We start from the raw sequence: 12,368 nt of genomic DNA, 5'->3' as shown, positions 1-12,368 counted from the left end.
AAATTTCAGCAAATCATAGATACGTTTAAATTTGTTCGTGTTATATGTATCATATCAACATTTCTACCAGGGATGGTTGTGGCGTGACAGCTGGGCAAACGGCTATCAAGCGAAAAACCACTGTTTGAGAAATCCTTTCAACGGTTGTTAGTGCTCAATCACTGGAATATATGCTTATGTAGTACGTGACTTTGACCTTAGAGACCGCTATTTGTTTCCCATTTTCTGTAACCGTCAACACTGGTTTCTTTTAACCATGACCAGATAGTTCCCTAAACTTAATCAATACTCCTTTTTAAATTCAAACCACCAATCTTAACCAAGTAGGTTTTGTGAAAAAACCACGAGTTCAGGTCAGAAAACAGTCATACGAATATATTTTATAACATGCATTTAGAAAGACACTGTCAAGCAAGGTCGTCCTTCAGTGGAACTACATCAGAAAACACTAATGTGGCTTGTTTTGAGAGGCAATGTAATTGGCTGTTTAGCTTGGAGGATTTATAGCATGTCCTCCCTTTACTTATGAGTCATTTTCTATAGCTGAAGTAAAGAGTGCTAGATACGTAGCTTTTTTAAAAATAGATTTCATTCTGCAGCTGTTGAAAAGAATCATCAGGATCATTCTGTAGCACTTCACCTTCTAGTTGAAGGTATGAGAAACGGGGATTTCAGACAAAAACACTCTTAAACTGTTCAAAATTTTGAATGTTTACACAAAATATTCTCTCTGTCCAGTAAAATGATCTCAGTGATTTCAGATTCAGGGTTTAATTAACACAAACATCATTTTGCCACACACCATTTAATTCTTTCACTCCTTAGATCACTATTTCACTGATAATGTGTTTGGCTGAATGTGTAAAACATTCAGCTGTAGCACAGAAGCCTACAGTTATCACTGTTTCCAATTCCCATAGTAACCATTACACAAGTCCCTCCTGCAGCTGTTGACCTCAGCCAACTCCCTTGACAATTAAAGATCACTCAGCATGGCTATGCAACTTCTCCCACACTCTCAACAAGCAGCTGATAGCATCTCACTGTGAAGAAAAGCAAGTGGAGCGGAATATAATGTGTCTAAATGAGGGATCCCCAACTCCGATGTGTGATAGCGAGGCCTAGCGACCATCGGCGCAGGCCCGTGTTACACGGTGGAGCTCGGCAGACGAGCGGCAGCGTCTAAAGCTCTTTGTGCCTCCAGGATCACCCCGACTCATTCTTATTCAGACATGATCAGAGGGGAGGCAGGCAACTGAGATTAGCTGCAGATCAAAGGAGCTGCCTCGCGCCAGCGCTCGTGTTTTGTAGATTTAGGCGGCCCCGGCGCACAGGCGTTGTATAGTGACGGCGGAGCGTCATACTGTTTTCTGGCCTCGACATTGCTCAGGGGGGTAGATGGAAAGGGAGTTTTCATACAGGAGGCCGGACTGCTGCTGGAAATCTTCCAAAATGAAATAATAAAGACAATAGAAGAGAAAGAAAAGAAAAAGTAAGAGCAAAATTGCAGCAGTTACTGTGAGCCATTACAGTGGAACAAAGATACTTTCCAAGCCGTCGCAACTGAAACTGCTGCCATATGTGTAATAGGCCTCAGTTCAGTGATAATTTGTTTTAGAAATGAAATTCACTCTCTACAGTAACATTTCTAAGGTAATTCAAGAGCATCTGGATCAGTTGAGCCCACCAAATAACCATGGAAACTAACTACAGCACAAGCAAATTACCTCTATGCTGTATCTTAACCTTTTTTTTATCAATTTACACAAAAACAGCAGTGAAAACCTCAGACAGCATATGTGCACCACATTCCACTAAAAACTAAATAAACAGTAACAACAAAAATCTTTGCCTTTGATACTTTCCAGCAACTTTCAGTTTTTGGATTCTGGACGACAATGATGAATGATCAATGAAATGTGTCCTAACTTTGAATAAAATCGCATCTCATCTATTTTCACATTTCAGTCATCACCAGCACAGATAAACAAACTTCCCCTCACTTTTCAAACTGCATAAAGAACAGCAACAGTGTAACTAATGGCGGAGCGTGAAGGTGAAATGACAGGATGAGGAGAGTTTCAAAGGCAGACAGGCAACTGCGTAAGAGCGCTCGCCGCCCTACAGTGAAAGAAAACAACGCGCTTCCTCAACTCCGCTGACCATCAAAGCCGTGGAATTCAGGGGCAGAAAAGCTAATAAGTGAGGAGCGAGCGGTTCCTGTAAACTGGGTCAAAGTTTCTCAGGTACTGCCTCTTTAGGTTAATACCAGGAGGACAGTAGCTCTACCCAGGTATAAAATAAATAACATGAGCACATATTTACTTGTCTGCTTATATCTACTCTATACATCTTTAATAAAATCAGTTAAAATACTTATTGTTTGCTACAGTTTAGTTGAAACCTTTTTCTCAGAAATGGAAAAATTAAACTATTTTGCTTTTTATTATTATTGTTAATTGTATTTGTGGTGGCAGATTGTACAATAAAGATATGAGATGCAAAATAAAACCAGGATTTAAAATGTACTCGGTATCAAGGATATCAAATTCAGGAATAATATTACTTCTCCTCCTGTTTCATCCAAGAGCTACAGTCGAATCAAATGTTGAAGGAAAATCTCCAACAGTCACTCACCACTCATTACAATCAAACAAAGCCTTTGCTTTAGTATGAAATTCCATTAGGTTGTTTTAGGACAAGTGCCCTATACTAGAGAGCTACTCTTTGTTTTCTGCGAACCCATTTGGTTAGAAATAAACCCCCTTTCTGTTCATTCAATATGACAAAAGTTTCTCTGTCGTTTCAAAAGTTTGCCCAGTTTGTCTTACTTAAACATCAAACTGTGTGACATATATTGCTACAGATGTGTGTATATTCGCCACTTAGGTAGCTACCTCGAGGGAATGAGTCATTTCTAAAGCAAACAGCATGGTAAGACCATGCTCTTTTCTCTCACTGATAATTCCAGATTGTGCACGGAGATGTTCTGAGCAATTACCCTTAAAAGTACCAGTAACCTAAACTGACTGTGAAGAATTAGAAACAGAGAAACTACACAATATAAAGTTCCCCTTTAGTGATTTAGGACATTTGTCTTGCCTCAGAGAAATAAAAATGTAGACTTTTAATACTTAAACACGCACATTTCCACTCAATCAGCTCAGTGCTCCGCAGAGGTGATCGGCAACAGCTGGTACCTGACTCTCGTTCAGCAGTGTTGGAGCTTCTCTGGTGTCTTTCTACTTTGTCATGAGCAGCAAAAACTCAAAGCAGCAAAAGTAAACACCAATTAAATGTATCGTTTGGCCTTGTTCATACTGGTATAGTTGTCTCTGTATTGGGCTGCATGACAAAGACATCATTCATAAATCCAGCAAGGCTATAATGAAACAATTAGACGAGAGCACTTCAAAATAAATTTCAGAACAGTTCAAATTGAGCAGCTCAAATATCAAAATTATGGCTTAATCTGTTAAACATGTCATGACCCACTGCAGGGTATGGTTTGAAATCCTGACACAAAGAGGTTTTCCACTGACAGAATGAAATCCAGAGGAGAGAGAGGGGAAAAAGGAAGGGAATAGGTGTACTGTAAAAACTCACCCGTGCCGTTTCTCTGCTTCCCCAGGAAGTTACGCCCTGCAGCACCAGCTAAGGCCCAGCTCAATCAAACGGTTCAAAAACTTTTTTAAAAAAAGAAAGGAAAACAAAAGAGATAGTTGAATAAAGAAAAATAAAAAATACAGACAAATTGCCTAAAATAAATGTCCTGCATGTGATAAAGCCAGACCAGCTGGCTTTGAATAGAAACCCCCGATTTGGGTTGTGTGTTTGCCCCCGATCTCTGTCTGAACTGAAACCAGGTCCTGTTCTTTCCAATCAGCCCCCCACCCCTGCCCCTCTGTCCCAGCTGAATCCACCTGTTCCCATCACTCTGGGTAAATTTAGCCTTTGAGGGATCAGTGAGTCCCCCATCCCATCCCTTCAAGCACACACACACACACACACACACACACACACACACACACACACACACACACACACCCCAGACCTTTGTCAGCACTGGCATATTATTGCCCCCCCAAGAATGCTGCCATCCTCGCAGTGGCAAAAAAAAGACTCCCCTCTCCCCCTTTACTCCCTTCACACATCTACAACTCGAAACTGTACAGAGGACATTCTTCTCATTAGTTTCTTCTTTGGAAACAGAGCTGTTGGAGGCAGTGTTGGGAAAGTTCATTCTGAAATGTTATAGGTTACAGATTACTAATTACTCTGTTAAAAATGTAGTAAATAATGAAACTATTTTAGTAACTTTATCACAGTAATGTCATTTTGTGTTAATTTAACTTTCTTTTAGATGACTTTTTTTAACAAATGTTTTAAAGTGGATAAAAGCTGAAATATTCACTTAAGCCAGGAAATGTAAAGCTCACAACACCAATAACTGTCAGACTTTAATTACAATTTCTTGAATATAATTTAGATTAAGATTGAAATGTTTAGATTTTTCAAGCGCAAGCACCAAAACAAATCACAAGCATGCATATCACATCACTCCTTGTCTGGAAATATGCCAAAAGAAAGCTTTCCTAAATGTCATATTCTACTTGCAAGCTTTTTATCAAAAATAATAGGCTATATTCGGATGTAACAACTTTTTAATCGCCATTTTGATTAGCATCTCTAATTCACACACAAATGTTTTCTCTGTAACTGTAAGGGATGACAATTACATTATGTTGTGGTTTGATTATGTATGTGTTACACCATTGCATGATGTAGCATTTATATGTTAATATTCCAGTTCAGTTGGGCCCGAAGTCCCAGTCCTGGTCAGAGCCGCTGTCAGTCACCTCTGTATGTATCCCCTGTCTTTAACTTACCTCTGAGGCTGTGACTCTCCATGTGATCTGGAGTCCCAGTCCAGACTAACTTTAGGGCCACTGGCTCCATGGCTAACTGAGCAATGAGCCAGTTAGCTCAGAGCTAATTAACAGTAGCTAGCTACAGTCAAGGATGGCAAGGAAAGAGCGGCAGTTGTTGCTTACTCTGGTGATATGCTGCGCCCTATCTTGTTGGAGCTACCTTGAAATTATTGCCGTACTTAGACTGGCCATGACAAATTCTACCTCTTAAAACATTCTGACTGAAAAAATACCATACTATATTAAATAAGATAGATCTGTATGACTTGTGCTATGGACGATATGGATGATTAAACCACAATATGTCATTTCTGCAACTAGGATTCTCTGTTTAAACAAAACTAGTAGCTGGAGTTTAGCCATTAACTAACGGGCAGAGAGATCTGAGACATTACTTTTTAACTTTTTGGATTAAGAAGTGGATTTATCTTCACTCCTGTTTATCAACTTGACTGCAGCAGCGATTTACAGAGGTGACCTCCGTTGTCGTGTGTTTATTTACTGTAATGATGACTGCTGACTGGAGATAGAGCGGAAATGTTACTTTAATTCATGAACGTTATGTTACATTCTTTCATGAGCGCTGTGTTTAGTGATTGACCTTAACACACACCCTCTGTGTGCCGTTGCTCGCTAGTTTACAGCTAGTGTATGTTAAGTAATCTGGCTGTTTGGGCTGAATAAACACTCCCTTGATGGTGGACACCATTTAACGACCGCCACTGCTGAAGAAAATATATCTGATACCAGCACAAATGTTTACAGATGCAGTAATGTTCTAGTTTCATTCACATGGCCTTTAGTCGCATTCATGGACTTCCTTCCTCACTCTATCCAGGCAACAAAATAAAAAAAACACTGTTACCTTGGGTCAACTTTTAGATTTCTGAGGGTTTGAACATTGCTGGAACATTTAGAATAATGTGTATACACAACTCAACAAAGGTCTCGTCGATTTTAGACTTGTTAATGCACAATTCTCACATGTGTCTTTAAGTGCTCATTAAAAACATTTATTTAATTTGATGATCTTTAGTGTCAAAGCTGCTGTTTCAAATATTGTTACCTCTTTCATAACCAGCATTAGTTTAATCTACGTGATTCATACATAAATTATCTAATGGAAGCGATTAACAGACTCTGATAGAATCTTGTCAAAAGTCAAAATACCAGGTGCAGTGGTATACACCTATAATTTGGCAATTATAAACTCGTTTAGCTAAGTATATCTATGACTAAAATCCGCCTACAGTCTTGTTTTTTCAAAGAATGCTCAGGAAATGTAATTTTTCCATTAATACCTGATAAAAATCATATGACTCCATCCAACAGTGAAGTTTTAAGTTCCCTAAGCTGCTGGCATTCTGACTGTAAGCTATTTCTCTTTCTAAATGATACATTCAGTAGAATGTAAGTATCAACAAGCTTAAATCGTAATATCCTCTGTGACTGCTTTCACATTAGCAGAGTTTTGTGGGGGTGGCACAGGGGTAATTGTATTTTTATCAAGTATTTTCCAGTCAGGATCTTATACCTGATGCCAAAATCTAATGTAGATAATGACACTGAATGATACACCCAAATGAGTGTTTTATATATCCCTCTTAAATCAAGCAATCTGCTGATGCAGAGATTGATGATATGAAGGAAAGATGAGTGGAATATAGATTTTCCCAGAATACACCCAAAAGGGGAAATCTACCATGAGAGGAGATAAAACAGTGGTGTTCCCTTGATGACAGTGAAATATATTTTGTATTGATCCGGTTGTATTGTTTACATGTTTCTGGGCACAGATAATCAACTAATCTGTTTATTTTTCGAAAATTTCTGTCACCATGACAACGTGTACCCCTATACATTTGGCCGATCAGTGTCTGCACAGTCTGGTATTTGCGATGACCTCATGTACAGGAATTCAGTGATCTTTCTGGGCGGGGTGGAGGTGAGGGGTGGTTAATGGATGTTGGTGGGAGTTCATTCAATTATGACATTCCCAGATGAGGGAGGGATTCAGTGTCTTGATCAAAGTCGACTTATTGCTTTTGATGCCACAGAGCCTCAGCAACACACAACCATTTTCACATTGTGCTGGGCTCATTCATCGGCTTGTGTATTTTGGCTTAAGACTTGCTCTTAGTACGCTACCTTCTCATGAGTGGTCTGGTAAGAGGGCATTTTAGTTCTCCCTTTTAATGGGACTGTGGACGGACTAAGTCGAGGGACAGAAGGATAAAGCCCTGCTGTCTTTTTACGAGTGTGGCAGGGTCAAGAAGGGGAAAAACACAGAGCAGCATGGCCGGCTGTGGCACACTGTCGACCTCAAGTACCAACAAGGCTGCAGTACAGTCAGTAAACTTTAAGAGAACATCCTGTCCTAATCAAACGAGGACTCGCCAGTCCACATACACTCTGTGAGGATTTTGTGTAGCCTATGTGTTCATGTCAGTATGGGATTCACCCGTTAGTGCACATATGTGTGCTCTTGTGCATATTAGTGTGTGTCACTGTGGGGTGGGGTGAGGCTGTGTGTCCGTGCTGTGGCTCACACCACCGTGGGCTACGCCAGTGGCGAAACACAAAGTGTTCTGTCAGCTGAGAGGTGACAGGAGCTCAACAGGAAACGTGGCATGGCGTCTCCTCTGAAAACTCCTTTCACTCTGTTTTATTTTCTCGCTATTTTTCTGTTGCTTTATCATTAAATCATCAACAGAAAATTAAAGCAATTATTGTAATGAACACACTGACAGGTTTATGTAACTCTGGGTGGATTTATGAGCGCTTTTATAACAACTCTACAGTAGTCTGGGGCAACCCTACAGTCTGGCTCAGAGCTGATGATTATGAGAATCACTTGTAAGAATGCAGGCATGTTTATAGTAGTTTTCTAAAGTTCTTTTAAAAATGATAATAATGCAAAATATCGTGATGCTTTTAAGTGAATATTTTTCTGTAATCCAGAAGGATCATTTCTTTTTTTTTTGCCAACATTGCACTGCATGGCGTGAGCTGACTTCAGCGTATCTGCCCAGCCCTCTACTCCACACAAGGTCGCTCTGTGTGTGTTCGGCCTCGGAGAATGAGGGGAGGCCGCGGCGCACAATCACCACTAAGCACATACCTTTCTGCCCCACAGCCCCACAGCCCCACCAGCCCAGACACAAACCCAGGGGCTGTATGTTTATCAAGCGTCTCAGGGTAAGACTGCTGATTTAGGACCACTGCTCAGGTCCCTTAAACCATCGTTTTCATCACGAATCACTCTCAATGAAAAGGATCTGAAGCGCTGACTTAAAAATCAGCACTCAAAATCTGATATGTTTGATAAATACCAGGCGAGGCCTTAACCCAACCCGGGCCGCAGTAGATTAACGAGGGTTGACCGAACCGGTCCTCTGGAGCTCGATCCTGATGAGCTCTGTTGGTTTTATAAGAGGCCCCCTGTGACAGGATCTGATAAAACACAGCAGGAGGAGGGTTTGAAAGAGAGCTGGAGAGTACAAGAGAGAAAGATTGAGAGAGACAAGGACATAGAGAGATTGAGAGAGCGCGAGAGTGAGAGCGCAAGTACACACCTCAATCCAAAAACAATATTTTGACTGAAACCTTACCCTCCCCATCTGGCTCTTTTGAAGGGTGGATTATGACTGGTGCCATGGCTAACTCTTTATCCCACACTGTTCCTTCTGTAAGTCTACTCTGACATTTTCCCGAAAGGACAGTTGTACAGGAAATACATGTGAGTCCTGTGACTACTATCAGGCATTCAGAATATAAATCACACACATTCAGTGGTGGAATGTAACTACAGTTACTCTAGTACTGTACGTAAGTATACATTTGAACTCAAGTGTTTTCTTCTCATGCCACTTTATACTTCTACTCCACTACACCTCAAAGGGCAATATTGTACATTTACTACAATTATTTGACACGTTTAGTTACTAGCTGCTTTACAAATTTACAAGATTTTTGCATACAAAACAATACGAAACAGTCAATTAGCCAGTTAACAGTAAATTAATTTTGCAACTATTTTGCTAAGCTTTTTCATGCTAAAACCTTTCATTGTTCCAGCTTCATGAATGTGAGGATTTAAGATACGATACGATACGATACGATACGATACGATACGATACGATACGATACGATACGATACTACATAACGGAGTGAGATACAAACAATATGATACCGGTACAGAACAATGCATGCCATATGATGCGATACGATAAAGCAAGACACGACAAGAAACAATACAATACAATACTACATGATATGAAAGGATACAACACAATACAGTACAAAACGACAGCATATGATGCGTTACAATACGATACGAAATGCCTTTTTAATCCTACAGAGGTGAAACTGAGTGCCATCATACATTTAGGACAAAAAACAATTGAAAAAAAGCAGTATTTCAATGTATTTAAAAAATAATAAAAACTAAAACTAAAATAAGCATTGTAATGTGTCAGTTTGTAATTGTGATGGCATTTCTCACTATTTTCAGTATTCTTCAAAAACAATCTGTTATGGAGAGAAAAGGCCAATAAATCTATTATGACAATAATCAATAGCTGTTGACCTATTCATAATGAGTTCTACCTCAATCAACTATAACAATAAAATCCTGCTTTTCTAAGTTTCTGCATTAATTACTTTTACTAAAATTACTGTGAGTAAATTCTTCCTTGTTGTACTTCATGAACATATGCAATGCTGGTCTTGCTTGTAACAGAGTACTTTTACAGTGTGGTATTAATACTTAAAGTTATAGAAGGATCTAAATACTTCCTCCACCATTGCACAGATTTTGCAATTTTGTACCTGAATGCCTGTGAAATATATACAGGTAATAGACAGGCAATATACTGTATATTTGCTGTCTATAAAATACAATAAAATAATGTTATATGTATGATATGGGACTTTACTTGTTAAAGGGAGTGGCAGCTTTCATTTCCTTTCCTCCTCTCTTTGTGATTTAAACTATGGCCTAAGGCACCATCTTTAAAGTGATGGGCGGTCCAATTGAAGCGTCAGCCTCATATCTGCAATTTAGGGGAAACGTCAAAGATATTAGCAAAGAGTAAGAAAGGGCAAAAATAGGATGACTTCTTAATTAGCCACATTTCATAAGCTTTTCATGACCATACTCACAATATCAAAAATGAGCCCTTGATTAATATTCACGCTCTAAGTTTTAATCATTGTCGTCGGATACAGCGCATCCACATCATGCAATTAAATCTCAATGCTTTAACTCTCATTTTCTCCTCATATTGCTCTTTGAGTGTTCTCACCCCTGAGACAACCTCTGTGGCAGATGTTTTGTCTTGAAAGCCAATAGGAAGTGAGACAGCGTGAACTTGTGATGCCATTTGAACCCGACTTAACTACATGCTGTACTGTATTCAATAATGCCATATTAACTCAGTATATGATCCTGACTTCCTTTGAAAGCATGGCAAGAAATTGCCTATAAGTGTATTTTTCAAAGTGAGGCTATATTTAGCATCAGCACATATGGAGTTGATTCTTAGCTTGTTGAATCAGAGCATCACATACACCATGCTATCACCACATGTATTTGTCATGTCAGTGCATTTAACTATGTGTATAGCATCTTTGTATAACAGATAATGTATGTAACACTGAATTCTAAGTAAGACACAAGGCATTGTTTGACAAGTCATTAGCGGTGTCTTTACTTTGTGGATTGTGCACTGTGTACCAATAACATTACAGTATCTTGCTCTTATATCTGCCCAGAACTAGTCTGATGATTTATGTTGGTCCAGTTGGTGAACCTCTTTGCTGACCACATGAAGAACCCTAAAAAAAAAGGATAAACTCACTCTCTTAAATGAATCTAGATTATAGTTCTTTTCTTACAATTACTGACAGGAAGACATCTTTCGGCAAAATTGGAGTGTACATTTTTGGAAATGTGTTCAAGCAGTCATGAAAAAAATGAATGTAATGTACTGAATCAACACTTAAATAGCTGCGTTCCTACCCAAGGTACCTGGGTCTTTTGGTCCCAGAAGCCCCCAAAGTTCGCACAATACCACCACATTGAAGACCTGTCTTTGCAGTGCCTTTGTTTTTTATACTGAACAAGACAACAGTCATAATGTCCCCCCAGTGTGTGATTCTAGATACCATACCTGAGTCCTGCAAGCAAAAGAGGCGTGACTTGTAAAGTATCCACGTTGGCCTCTAGTGTGACATTTTACATACACATCGGGCAGCGCTTTCTCAAATAATGGCAACGTGCTCAGCTCACTCACTTTTCACAGATGTTGATTTGGAGCTGTTTCTACCTCTGCTGCCGCATCTGAGGCAGAACAACAATGTATAATAATGTCCCTGTAACTTAATATAGACCCTGGTTCCTGTGGTGGAAACACACTGAGTTTCCCTAAATGTTCCTTGTCCCTGGGAAAAGTTCCTGTTGTGGAAACGCGCCTTATGTGCTTATAGTGAGGAGAAACAAAACCATTGGCGATGCCTGCATCACGTCATCCTATTTTATGGTTTATTTGAATACTTGAAGGGGAAATCATTTGCTCTCCTCATTACACACCAGGCAGACGATTCACACTCTTCCAAGTATTCAAACCTGTTATTTCTGAGTTGTGATGTATCACTTTGACAGCTCATTTTTAATTTCTATTACGTACAGTATGGATCCAGTTAGTAAACTGCCAACTTCAGATTCATTAATCACCATCAACAGCTAAAGTCTATTTATTTGGACATATCACTGCTTTCATTAGCAAATCTCACAGCTCAAATTCCAAAGGTCTTGGTGGTTTTTGTCTCAATTTAAGATTTTTGAAAGAAAGTTTCAGTTGACCTGAGGTCCCTTGGTGCTGATTCAAACTCCAAAAAATAAATAAATCTGAATCTCAGTCTGAAACGAATTTCTGAAATTGACTTTATAAATATATCTGTTGATGTGACAGTAAAGAAAAAAATCAAAAGTCAAAATGAGATATGCAATTTCTATTCTTGCACAGACGTTGCAGAATTCCCATTAATGTAAAGTTCAATAAGCTATTGTCAAAATTTTCTAGTGAGTGCAATGATATCTGAGTGAAATTATATGAAATCTGAGGTATATCAATAATTTTCTACACCCTTTGAGGTTATGATGACAAACCAGTGTAACACTCGCCTATGTCAAATGTATGACATGAGAGCTTATAGTGAAACAGCCACAGCCTGCAGCTCACAGCAGACCAAAGCCTCAGGGAGTACAGTGCTTTGGTGCCCAGGGAAAACAAAGTCTCAGGCCAGAGGTTTAGGGTGTTGCCTGGCTCTTCTGTCAACTGCATTTAACATGACAGAACACAACTCTGACTCAGACCACATAGATAGAAAACTTCTGACTATGTCAGGGGAAAAAGTGATATGTCAGTTCTTTC

At 39.4% G+C, this 12,368-nt stretch overlaps 1 protein-coding gene across 3 annotated transcripts in view; it reads right to left on the bottom strand.

The window, feature by feature from the left end:
- Positions 1 to 3,853, bottom strand: part of mef2cb (myocyte enhancer factor 2cb) — a 69,064-nt gene extending 65,211 nt beyond the window's left edge. For all 3 annotated transcript variants that reach the window (XM_073467118.1, XM_073467116.1, XM_073467117.1), the window contains exon 1: positions 3,607 to 3,853. The gene's annotated coding sequence lies outside the window, so the exon portion shown is untranslated. The remainder of the gene's footprint in view (positions 1 to 3,606) is intronic.
- Positions 3,854 to 12,368: the final 8,515 nt, after the last annotated feature.

This window comes from Pagrus major, chromosome 5 (genome assembly GCF_040436345.1).
Source record: "Pagrus major chromosome 5, Pma_NU_1.0".
Lineage (NCBI taxonomy): Eukaryota > Metazoa > Chordata > Actinopteri > Spariformes > Sparidae > Pagrus > Pagrus major.
This window is presented reverse-complemented; position numbering and strand designations above follow the sequence as displayed.